Source organism: Elaeis guineensis, chromosome 3, assembly GCF_000442705.2.
Source record: "Elaeis guineensis isolate ETL-2024a chromosome 3, EG11, whole genome shotgun sequence".
Lineage (NCBI taxonomy): Eukaryota > Viridiplantae > Streptophyta > Magnoliopsida > Arecales > Arecaceae > Elaeis > Elaeis guineensis.
The window spans coordinates 18,913,812-18,927,916 of record NC_025995.2 but is presented as its reverse complement, the minus strand read 5'-3'; the positions used below and the strand labels follow the sequence as shown (position 1 = coordinate 18,927,916).

The window sequence follows — 14,105 nt, the reverse complement described above, 5'->3', positions numbered from 1 at the left end:
TATAGATGCAGGACTCTTCTCCGTTCTTAACGAAGCCATACGTTTGATCACCTTATCAAAATGTATGTTTCACTCTAAGAAGCTTACTTCAATCCATAAATGATCCTGAAGCTTGCACACCTTGGACTCATCTGTAATGTAACCCTCAGGTTGTATCATATACATCTCTTCGGTCAGCTCTTCATTCAGAAAGCTGTCTTTACATCCATCTGCCAGATCTCATAATCCAGATGGACAGCTATTGCAAGCATTATTGAATGGATTTGAGCATTGCCAGAAAAAATATCTCGTTATAGTCAATACTATAACATTGACGATATCCTTGGCAACCAGACGGCTTTATAGGTCTCTACCTTTTCGTCTACATCCCTCTTCTTTTTGAAGACCATTACACCCAATGGGTTTAACCCCTTCAGGTGGGTCAACCAATATCCATATATTGTTGATCTTCATGGACTCCATTTCGGATTGCATGGTTTCAAGCCATTTCTCAGAATCAGATCTCTATATTGCATCCATATAGGTGATCGGGTCTTATCATTCTCATCGAGTTCGATGGGATCACCGTCCCGGACCAAGAAATCGTAGTATCTGTCCGACCGATATGGTACTCTATCGGATCACTTAATGGTGCAGATACATTGGGCTCCGATCTGATCTAATCCAATCCGACTCAGGTTCAGCTATTGGTGTCGGTCTTTTACCTGTTAAACTTCATCAAGTTCAACCTTAGAGGCAACAGTTCCTTTACCAAGGAACTTCTTTTCTAAAAAATTGTCTTGAGACTGAAGAATACCTTTTGTTCATCAGCATGGTAGAAAAAATATCCTTTGATCTCTTTGGGGTATCCTATGAATGTGCATTTGTCAGACTAGGTCTAAGTTTATCTGTAACTAACGTTTGATATAGGTCGGGCATCCCAGATCCTAAGGTGTGAAAGTGCTGGCTTACGTCCTATCCATATCTCATATGGAGTCTTAATTACAGACTTACTTGAGATCCTATTTAACAGATAACAAGCCGATTCGAGTGCATATCCTCAGAAGGATATCGACAAGTTGGCAAAACCATCATGGATCAGACCATGTCTAACAGAGTTTGATTCTCCTTTCAGACACACCATTATGCTGTGGTGTTCCTGGAGGAGTCCATTGGGAGAGAATTCCATTCTCTCTTAGATATGTGAGAAACTCACCAGAAAGGTATTCCTCTCCTCAGTCAGACTGAAGAGTTTTAATACTCTTTCCAGTTTATTTTTCTACTTCACTTCGGAATTGTTTGAATATTTCAAATGAATCCGACTTATGTTTCATTAGATAGATATATCCATATCTGGATAGATCATCCGTGAAAGTGATGAAGTAGAAATATCCGCCTCTAGCACTTGTGCTCATGGGCTCACATGCATCAGTATGTATTAGGCCCAAGAGCTAAGTAGCTCTCTCACCTTTTTCAGTAAAAGGTGACTTGGTCATTTTACCAAGAAGACAGGACTCACAGGTTGAAAGTGATTTACAATCACTGACTTCAAGGATTCTCTCTTGAGTCAACCTGTTTATCCTGTACTTATTTATATAACCTAGCCTACAGTGCCATAAGTAGATATCTGATACATTATCTATTCTAGGGTGCTTGCCAATAGAATAGACTCTTATCGGGTTTGATCTTTCTGATCTGGCCCTGCACTGATGTCCCAACCTGAACTTATACCTTCTTCACTTTCTTCTTCTTGTTCTTTTTTCCTTTCTTAAAGGATCGAGAACCAGAAGACAAACCTCCCACTAAGTTCACCGACTCCTTGTGGAGTTGGTGATTCTTCTCAAAGTTTTGAAGCAACCCAGTAACCATGGTAGTTTACTTCAGGCTTTGTCATTCTATAATGAGTGAGGAATGGAGATAAGACTTGGGCAGCGAGTTCAGTATTGCATCTTTCTAAGCTGCTCATACAAGAAAAAGCTGAGCTTGCTCAAATGCTCCATCAGCTCGATCATGTACAATACATAATCAGTGACAGAGGCACCATCCCATATTTTGGCGTTGAAGATGGCACAACTAGTCTTGTGCCTCTCTACATCATCGGATGTACCAAAGGCATCCTCCAACACTTGAAGCATGTCCTTTGGCTGAGCCGTCTCAAATTTATGACTGAACTCGTCGCTCATGGCAGCCAGCATGATGCAGCGCACCGTGGTCCGATCACTGAGCCACTTCTGGTAAGTGTCTCTGACTGTTCCACGTGCATTGACGGTTGGATCTGTTATCACATATAGGATCCGTTCATGCTCCAGGACTATCTTCAATTTTTAGTACCAGCTACCGAAGTTGGGTCCCACCAACTTATCATTATCCAACAATGATCAGAGCAATAGAGAAGTGGCCATATCTGTACAAAGAAAAATCATAATCTAATTAGTAATTGATTCATTAAACCTAAAGATTTAGAATTTAATCAAAAGATTTCTCCCACTATTTTATTCGAATTGGTAGCCTCTACCTCCAATTCGAGAAATTACCCTAATTTCTTAGTGGGTACTAGAATCCACTTAGACTGCATACAAGTCCAACTTTGGTTGGCTAACCTATGTACATCTAAGGGTAGGTTCATAACCAATTATTTCTCTAAATAATTTTGAGTAATTTTAATTTTGCCCTAGTCCCTAATCAGTAGGCTTTGGCTTCCACTGAAAAGGTCTGGTTAGGTCCAACCATTAACATGACCATGCTTGGCCCATCTAGCCAATGAATGATTAGATCCAACTTTGGTTGACTAACCTAACCACCATTTAGAAAGATGCAATCAAGAAATCATATTATGAATGATAATTCCATCAGTCGATAAGCACCAGGCCTTTAGACCTCCAATGATTATCCAACTGATGGACCCATTATCATCTACTTAATGGGAGGCTATGATCTAGTTATCACCATAACTGTTTCATTTTAAGGATCTAATAATTTTAGAGGATTTAATTGATTTAGAGGATGAGGTTAGATTAACCAATTTATCATGATCCTCCCACTGGCTTCACCAAGTCAGCTTAAGGGAGACCATTAAAAGGGCTGGTCTAGGAGCACCTAAATCAGTCACACTGATTTACCTAGCTGACATGGGTCAGCTCAAATAGTCAAGTGATCCAATCAAAATATAATTTCACCAAGAAGCCAGGTAAGTTCGATCGGTGGGAGGGTCTGCCAAAGCTTACCTTAGACACCATCAGAAATGGCCAGATAAGCGGGCTCCCGATTAGAAACCACCAGTCTGCTTTACCTTAGACACCAACTGGTTTAATTAGTTTCGATTGGATCAACCTAACAGTTCGTGCTAGACCGCTTAGCCAAGAATCAAGTCCATTTGGCTCTCGTTAAAGATATGGACTTGACCAACTACAACTATTGTAATTGATCTAGAGAATCCTTGACCTAATCTAAGACAATAATTGATTAGATTTAGTCAATTCTCTAATTAAGTCCATCTTTAACCTAACCTTAGGTCTAACCCAATTAATGGACCTAATTCCCACTAACCCATTAACCCAATGTGTTATGGTTTGTGTCTTAGGTTTTTCAATTCATAATCCTAGAACCTAATCAAAATAACTTCTTAATTCTCAATTAAGTTTTGGGCTGAGGGTTGGAGTTCGGCTTTTTAAAAATAATTTTTATGTTTGTTAAATAATTTTTTAACTTGATTCCACCAACCAAGTTGCATGTTTAATTCATAATCAAGATGTAAATGAAATAAATATGAAACTACTTTAGATCTAATCTAAACAGATTCATGTAATTGAAATAATTTCAACTTTAAACTGCATAAATTTTTCAGACAAAAATATGATGGTTCTTTACGCAGGTTATATTAACAAAAAATTTTATTTTAGATTTAAATATCTTTTAAATCTAATAAATTATAAATTTAATTTAGATCACATCTAACAAATTTATGATTAAAGATAGATCTACACAAACTAGAACAACCTTTGCACTGTAAGGGATAAACCTTACAGTAGGACAACCTTACAGTTCATGATTGATCTAAAAATTTTAATTTTATATTTAATAATTAGATTATAAATTAGATATAATCTAAAAAATAATCTAAATATGTATAAATAATCATGTAATAAATAACTTGGCTCTGATACCAATTGTTGGAACTAGATCTAGGGTTTTAGGGTTAGATCTTGAAACTTTTTCAAGATCATACAGCGAAAGACTAAAATAAATCAAAATTTATTTTATAAAATCAGAAAATTTTTAGATCTAAGATCCTATTACATGATTATTATATGGTATTAAATCAAAAATTAAAATATATAAAGAATAAACTACATGTTGATCATATCAACATGTTTCTATGCTACATCTAATGTATGTAATAAACAATAGATCAGATCTATTACCTTGCAAGTTAGACGTTCTAACTTTGTTGATCCGAGCTTGAGGATGATGTTGCGAGCTGCACATACTTCCAACCTCTAGGAGTCATCCACATGAGTTCACGAATCTCGATCAGAAGTCCTGCTCTAGAAAATCAGTACAGTATGCTAGTACTACACTGATCCTTCTTCGATGGTTGATCAGATGCCTCCTCCTTCTTGATTTGGACTATTCCAAAGATGAGAAGTAGGAGGAGGAGTTTCAAATCTGAGACGCTCTCAGAAAACTCAAGATGGAGGAAGGGAAGAGATAAACACAACAACCCTAGAAGAAGACCTTCTTCTTCTTCTCTTTGCTTTCTCTAGACATCCTATCTTGTGTCTATTATATTATATCTCCACACCCTAACCTTCTTTCTCTCTGATTTTTGGATGCCCCAAAGGTCTCTCTTTTATTTATTTTCTATAAAAATTTTATAAAGAAAATTATTTTATATAGAGAGATATGATAGAGTCCTTGTCTAGGTCAAATACCTAGTCAAAGTTTATCCAAACATAGCAAGATAAGGGGCGCCCAACTCTTGGGCGCCCCCTCCTTTTTTTTGTATGTGGACCAATAGCAAAGGGTGCTTATCAAGTGCCATAAAAGCCATAAAAATTTTAGAAGAAATCTAGATAAAATTGATGCAAAAAGAAAAAATTTTAGATTTCTAAAACTCTATCTCATAGAATTTGAAATCCAAACTTATTCCTACTTTGATTTGATCCACAACCATCTTCCATGTAAGAAAGAAGAGAGGAAACCTTTTGGGCATGGTGAAGACCTGGGAGAGGATTTTTGTCGCACAACATAAGAGGGAATTGGCATGGAATAAGAGAGGGCGTGGGGGGCTTATGTGGCGCAAGATAGAATCCTAGTCTTACTAGGATTCTATCTTATGACTTGTTTTAATTTGATTTCTCAAATCAAATCAAATCAAAATTAGATCAATCTAATTAAATAAGTTTTAATCTAATTAAAAACTTAATTTAATTAGATTAAATTAGATTTAAATTTATTTTAATTTTTTAATAAAATTAGAAATTAGGTTGACTCAAGTCTTAATTGAACTAGAACTAGTTTTTCCTTGCACTTGGCTTATCCAATAAACTAATTGGACTTGATCCAATCAAGTCCAAACTAAATCTAATTAAATCATATTCAATTAGACTTAATCTCAATCTATTGGCTTAATCAAATTAAGCCAATTAGCAATCGAATTGCTAATCGATCGTCCTGCAACACTTGCACTAGGTTAAATGTCAATCATATTGATCGTTTAACCCTAGAATGATTCTTATTCGTTGATCAACCATCTGATCGGATCGTAAACTCTAATGTGTATGACCTCATAGGTTCAAACCTAAGCCAGTAGTATAGAAATAAATTTCTGTACCAATCGAAGTGACCGTCTAGCAATGGTATCCGATGGCCGGATAGGTCGAATATGTAGAACAACATCCTTAGAACCCATGTGGATATAGTTTTCATATAATTCATCCCTTTGACCAAAATGATCATAGGATACCTTAGAGTTCAATTGTCAACTCTGATCAGATTGTCTACATTATATTTCAAAATATCAAATCCATCTAATGGATTACCTTGGCCATGGTTTTGCTAAATTGAAATACAGTGACTCATTCTTCTCCAACTCTTAGAGTGGTCAATCTCATCTCGATCACACTCTGACTTCACAAGTACTTGATTATATTCAGAAGCCTTCCATCACTGAATTAGAAATTCAGTTAGTCCAGTACCAAAGCGTAGTGAGTTGCTTGCAAGTCACTGAGGCGATCTCAGGTCTAAAGGACACTTATACCTATATCCCATCAGAGACATTCTCGACAGCAGAATACTCTGAAGTTGGTCACGTTTAATTGTACCCTTACATCTCATCTGTATGTCATACCAGTGTCTCCACACTCCTTGGTTAAGAAGACAACCAACCCATATGGCCTACAGCGCCTATGCTCGATAGAAGCTGTCATCCTTATTAACAGCCTATCATTTAGTCGTGAACAATTTTAAGGACTAATCGATAAATCCTCTTTTTATCAAACTTAAATAGTCCTAAGGACTTCATCATAACAACGGAGTTCGTTAGAGGATGAAAACTTATAATAAAAATATCAAAAATATATTTTATTTATTAACAAATCAATTACAATACTTGGTTGCTCAACCGTCAACAGCTTGACGATTGACTTTTGGGACATATTTTCCAACAACAAATACTTGTGGTTAACATTATCTTTAAGCTTTTTGGTCCTTACCGCACTCACTGTTAGCTCGTTAATATTCATACTCACATCAACATATAGGTGATAAAGATTGTCAATCAAAACACTACTTGTAATTAATTTATTTCTTAAATAAATCAAACAATAATCTTTATTAAAATTAAATATATAATTTTTCTATGCTAGCACAGATAGAAATCAGATTTCTGCTAGCTCCAGATATAAAATAACAGTATTTTAAAACTAATCTAAATCCTGATAGTAATCGAAGAGGATAAGTTCCTACGGCGACTGCTACAACTCTTGCTCTATTTCCAACTCGAAGGATCATTTCTCCTTTCCTTAATCTTCTACTTTCTACCAGACCCTGCATAGAAGCACATATATGTATACTCGAGCCAGAGTCTAATACCCAACTAGAAGTAAAAAAAATCATGAGGTTAGATTCAACAACGAGCATATTAGACATACCTTCCAAAGGTATGTTACCCTTCTTGGACTTCAGATTTTCTAGGATAGAATTCTTTGAACTCTTCAAAGTTCCCTCGATCATGACCAACATGTTGATCAATTCGGGTAAAGAACAGTCCAACTTGTTCATATGGTCGTTTACGATAAACTGACTATATAAACTAGTTAGTGATTGCAGGATCAGATCCATTTGCAATTCTTTCTGCATGCTTATGCCCAGCTTCTCAAGCTCTTCAAGATTCTTGATCATTGTCAAATAATGATCATGAACCAACTATCTTTCACATATTTTAGAATTGAAGTATCTCTTCGACACTTCAAAATACATTGTGCGGCTCTGCTCACTATACAACTCTTGTAGAGGAGTGATCGTAGCCCTGATAGTAGGTATGTGCTCATACTAGCTCTATAACTCATTTGATATCGAAGTCAGTATGTAGTATTAAATCCTATTATCATCATCCGCCCATTTATCCAGTGCAGCCCTTTGGTCAGCAGTTGGATGGCTTGGCATAGCTGGGGGGTCCTAGTAAAAAACATAACCTATTTTCTCAGACATCAAGACTATCTTGAGATTTTTGAGTCAGTCCTTGTAGTTCAATCCGATCAGATGGTTGGACTCTAAAATTCAAGCTAAAGGGTTTGAAGCTGATATTGTTAATCTATGAGAGTAGAGGTTCAAATTAGACATTTGTAATTTGATTTCATTTGATCTAAGGACTTTAAGAATCAAATGGACTCCCACTATTTTTTCAAACCTTTTACACTTTTCGAGTAGAGAAACAAAAATTCTAATGTGATTCAGAATTTCTAGTGGACATTGCGGTCCCACTAATTTGCATGCACCTTACCTAATAGTTATTGGTGGCATACTAAACCAATAGATGGACAATCTTTATCCAATGCTTCTTAAGCATGTTGCAGTGACTCCATCTTTAAGTCATATGGGCTCATCTAACAGTTATTGACTACACTTCTTAGTTAAGTTTGACCCACTATTCACAAGTAGGTGTGAAGCCATTATTGGATCCCTCACCTAATAGTTATTGGATCCAACCCAATCTTCACCCTAGAGCAACTCTTTACTAAAGAGTGGTTGAGTTTTCTTGGTATAATTGAACCACTATGACCAGTCAAGAACAATCAACACTAGTAGGACCCCTGCACATTTACAATGGTGAAAGATCGCTAGACTTAATATTTGCAGGAAGATTTGAATTTAGGTCTCATCTTAATTAGTCATAACTGTTATGACTAATCCTAAGGGCATGGGCTAGCTCAAATCATCAAACAACCGCATCAAGTTTAATCAACCAAATTGGTCAGGTAAATGCAAGATCGATGAAGGTTCCTTTGTTGCTTTCCTTAGATACCAATAAATTAATCAGATCAGTGAATGGAACCAATTAAATAACCATCTCTTTTTAGGTCGAGCCAAAATACTTTTCTTAGATACCAATAGGTCAATCAATTTTGAATAAATTTGCTTATGTAACTCAAACTCGAGCCACTAAGCCAAATTAGATCTTTGAGTTAATCAATTTAATATATGAGTATTAATCAATGTGATCAATCTACAACTATTGGATTGATCGCAAGTACTCTTGACCTAATCTGAATCAACTTTTGATTGGGTTGGGTCAACCACTCATCTCGATTAAGCTCTACCATATTCTAATCAATTATCCAAAAGTACTCAAATTACTAGACCTAATTGAACTACCCAAGCCCCAACTCTCATATTTTATGCATAAGATTAAGATCTTAAATTCTCAATTTTATTTTAATCTTAATTTCAGATCTTTAATTCATAATTTTAGATCTTTAAAACTTAAGTTCAAATCTTAAATTTATAATTTTAGATCTTTAATTAAGTACGTTATGAACATGAGGTAGTTTAGATGTCGAAATTACTTTCAGATCTAAACTAATAATCTATGTATCTCATACATAAATATAAAATCAGATCTAAATATGATCAAATATATCATATATATTCATCAAAAATTAGATCTAAATAAAAAAATATTTTTTTAATTACAGACCAATATCAATAGAGGACAACCCTTCCAACATAAGGGGTAAAGCTTATGCAAGGACAACCTTATATCATACCGATGTAGATCCAATTAGGTTAAGCTTTAAATCTGATTCAAAATCAGAAAATTAATCCTTAAAAATATTTTTTAGATCTAGATTAATCCAATTAAATCAGATCTAAACTTAATCATACATATCAAAAATTATGGCTCTGATACTACTATTGAAATTGGATAAAAAATTCAGCATGCAGATTTTATTTTTATCTCATAAAAACTCAGTAGAAAGTATAGATTAAATTTTTTAACCTATTACATGCTCTAGATCTCATCTAGTATCATCTAAAAGGGATCTAATATGCATGATTAATTTAGATTTATAGATCTAAGAATCAAAAATTAAGAAGGATTAAAAACATACCTTGGATCGCTATTCACTTGCAAGTTGGATCTAGATTGACTGCAGGTTCTGTTTGAAGCCACGTATGCGCCTGGCCTCTATAGGTATCCACACAAAGCTGATGTAAATTTGAAACCTTCTAGATCATTGAGGTACTAGCCTTTTTTAGATCTACTCCATTTGATTAGATCTTGTCATAGAAGAAAACAACATGAACACCTTCGCACAAGACCTCGAAGAAGAAGCTAGAAGAGAACCCTTTCTCTTCTTCTTCTTTTCTTCCTTTTTTTATCTCCTTTTTCTCTTGAATTTCCTCTCTCCTTGGGTGTGAGAACTGGTGGAGAATTGATTGGGCCATCCTAGAGGTGGGGTGCCCCTATTTATAGACAAGGGTGGGCGGCTGCATGGAGTGCACGACCAATTCCAAAAAGAGTCTGACTCCTTTTCTTTTTTCCATGCCACAAACCAGACTTCTAGGCCTTTTAAGAATCCAAATCTAATTCTAAATTAATTAGGATTGATTTAATTCCAGAAGAGAGAAGGTGATAGAGTCCAAGGAGAATGGGGCGCCAACTATTGGCGCCCCTTCTTTTGCTGCATGCATAGGGAGAGGGCACCATCCCTCTCTCCTTGTGCACCAAAGGGGAGGGAGAATCCTAATCAAACTAGGACCCCCTCATCTTAATCTCATGAGGTGAGGTTCTGATTTAATTTGGATTCAATTTGAATCCAATTCGAATCTAAATCGAGCCCAATTTGAGTCGAATTTGAAATCTAGTCAAACTAGATTTCTAATCCAAGTCCTACTTAGATTGAAAAAACCCATTCAACTCAAATTAGATCAAGACTAATTAAATTTTATTTAATTTAATTAGGTTCTAAACTCAAACTTGATCTTATCAAATCCAATTGTAACACTTGCAATTAGGTCAAATTTGCTAACACTTAGCAAATTTTCTACTAGTATCTTTTACCAATCAATCCTAATTATCAATCTAATTGATAATTAGATCTGAAACCAATCAATTCACTTGGTCAACCCATTTTGTGTATGACCTTATAAGTTTTATTCTATCTGATAGTGAGACTTACAATGATCTCCATCAAAGTAGCATCAAAAAAAAATTTTGATGGACTGGAACAATTCTAACTCACCTCAAACTTGGATCATAGATCCGAAATGATCTAAGTGAGTTCTCACAATCCACTGGTGACACCTAGCAGTATGTAATAGTAATCCAATAAAATAGAATATTTAAAATCTTTAGGTATAGTTACAGTATGATTCGGTTCCTCTATCATGAGTTTCAATAGAATGAAGGTCATGGACAACTCGTCAAATCCTAGTATCCATCATATGCCTAATCTAATTAGCTTGAATCCAAAATATAATTCTAATGGAAACACTTTTTCATCTATCACCATGCTGTGGCCAAAGACTTGTGAACTCAGTCTCTCAAATTGTATAGGACTATTCCTCTTTTATCGAGATTGATAGATCACATCTTGGTACTCTCCCTACTCCTACAATAGACCTACTGCAGCTAACATATACTACAAGGATCCAAATGGTTAAAAGATCATGTTTATGTGTAGTCAAACTACAATAATCTTATTGTGAGTAGCTGAGGCACCTCAGGTCAAAGAACTACTCACATAATTATAGCATCGAGATAGTCACTGACGAGTGAGTAGACATCCATGTAACTTCTCGTATGGTCATGCTTGGTACAGTTGTTCTCTAACAACCATCTGTACTATCGCTCCAGTATCCCTATACTATAGACTCGAAACTCATCTAAAAATGAATCATGCACCGATCTAACTGAATCAATCATCATCTCGATGATGGTTTACGATTGGGAGTAATTTGAGAATTAATTATACATATCTCAAATTCTCAACTCTTAAGAATATGTATCTTAAGTATTAATTTTTTGAATGATTCAAGGACACAATAACAAGAATGGATAAAAACCTACCCATTTTACTAATTTGAATAAATCAATTATAAATTTATGTCTTGGAATTATTATATTGTGTCAACTAATAATTGACTTTTCAAGTCATACATCTAACACCACTAACCCCCATATCTATGCCTTAGCCCTTCACACAATGGGGATGGATATCCTTAGATCGTTCCCTCAAGTATTAGGTCAGCGAAAGTTCTTGCTAGTCACCATCGACTACTTTACTAAATAGATGGAAGCTAAACCACTGGCCCATATCACTAAGGCCAAGGTAAAGAACTTCTTTTGGAAGTCCATTATATACCAATTCAGTCTTTCTTTGATGTTAATCATAGATAATGACCGTCAGTTCATTGGCACCCGATTTACTAAGTTCTACTGGCATCTCACACCATGTCATATCGATAGGCCATCCCCAAGTAAATGGGGAGGCTGAGGTAACTAACTGAATCCTTTTATAAGGCTTGAAGTCTAGGTTGGACCATACTAAGGGATCATAGCTGACAACTTTCATCATGTGCTTTGGGCTTATCAGACTATGCAGAGAATCCCTACTAAAGAAACCCCCTTTCGCTTGGCCTTTTAAATGGAGGCGATCATCCCAATCGAAGTTAGGGTCTCCTCATTATGGATTGAGGGCTTCAATAAGCCAAACAATCTAGAATGGCTCCAAGTGAACTTGGATCTACTTAAAAAGATTTGAGAGAAAGTCTGAGTAAGGATGGCAACCTATTGGTATAAGATTGCGTGATACTATAACTCCCGAATCTAAGGCAAAATGTTTAGGATCGATGACTTGGTGTTGTGCCGAGTTGAGGTGTCTCAACCAAGTGAATGAGAAAAATTCTCTCTCAATTGAGAAAGCCCTTACCAAGTTAACGAGGTCATCAGATCAAAAACCTACCAATTGAAGCAGCGGGATAGAGCACCATTACCGCGACCCTTAAATTCTAGCAACCTGTGAATGTACTATCAATAATATAACAACCACTCTTTTAATAGAAAGCAAATTTTTTATAATCAAAGTTTCACAGGTTTAGCCATAGACCTCATCCCTCTTACAGTTATTCTGGAGCTGAAGATCTCGAACGACCAAGAAGCGAGGACTAGCTTGAAAGGACCCTCATATGAAAGTGAGCTAAGCTGAAGCAAACCTTGATCATACAAGAAGCGAGGGCTAATCTAAAAGGTTCCTTAGAGCCCATGAACCACCTTCAGATTGAAGATCTTGGATGATCAAAAAGTGAGGGCTAACCAAAAAGGACCCTTGAAGGCCCCTCAAACAAAAGCAAGCTGAGCTGAAGGAAATGTTGGTCGTGCAAGAACCAAGGACTAACCTAAAAGGACCCTCAAAGTCTATGAACTATCTTCAGACCAAAGATCTTGGATTACCAAGAAGTGAGGGCTAACCTAAAAGGACCCTCGAAGGCCTCTTATATGAAAAAGAGCTAAGTCAAAGAAAATCTTGGTCGTGCGATAAGCGATGACTAACCTAAAAGGAGCCTTGGAGTCCATGAACCATACAAAAAGCAAGAGATAATCTTGATAACCTAAAAGGACCCTCTAAGCCTACGAACTATCTCTAGGCCAAAGACCTCAAACAATCAAGAAGCAATAGCTAATCTAAAAGGATCCTCGAAGGCCTTTCGTATGAAAGTGAGCTGAGCCAAAGAAAATCTTGGTCATGGGAGAAGTGAGAGCTAACCTAAAAGGACCCTCGAAGCCCACGAACCAAGGGTTAACCAAAAAGGACCCTCGAAGGCCCCTCGTACGAAAGCGAATGAACCAAAGAAAACTTTGATCATGTACCTAAAAGGACCCTCGGAGGCTCCATGCTTGCAAGTGAGCCGAGCCGAAGAAAGAGCACTCAAAAAATGTAAAAGAGTTGTCCAGGCTGATCGAGCATCAGCATGGTTGATGCAACCTTAAAACTACTGATGGCTACCCCACGGAATCTGAAATGCCTGACCATGAGCATCAAGAATGATGACCTAAAGCTTCCTAACAGAATGGCTCAAAATATTTTTGAAAATCAAAATTAACAATCAAAAGCATCAACAAAGCATTTAACTTCAACAAAATTCTCATTTCATCAAGTTTCGAAGGTCAGATCAATCGACTACAACATTCACTTGGCAAATAATGAGCAGCCAAAAAAAAAACAACATAAGAAAAAGAGCATACATCTACATGACCAGACCCTGGGCTTCCAAAGTAGGACCATCTTTAGCTTGAGTGGGTTCTTTGGTGGTGGGATCTGGTACATCTTTGAGCTCGGATACCTCGAGTTCACTTGGAAGAGGGACATCAATAAGACCGGCACCAACTTTGGGAAAAAGTTGCTTAACCAAAGCCTTGCACTTTCTGAAGCGGACCTCGTAAGCTATCAGGGAGGCCTTTATCGTCCCAAGTATGACTTCTTTGACCTGATTAGCCACTTGACCTCATCTTCAACTACATTAGTCACTGCCTCACTCGCTACCACCTTCTATGCAAGCTCAATCACCACCGACCTTTCTTGACTAATCGAGTGCTCCAAGGCAGCAATCTTTCTTCCTGGCTA

The 14,105-nt window shown here is 36.5% G+C and overlaps 1 pseudogene; it reads left to right on the top strand.

Moving 5' to 3' along the window:
* Positions 1-14,105, top strand: part of LOC140856195 (disease resistance protein RPM1-like) — a 60,222-nt pseudogene that overhangs the window by 824 nt on the left and 45,293 nt on the right.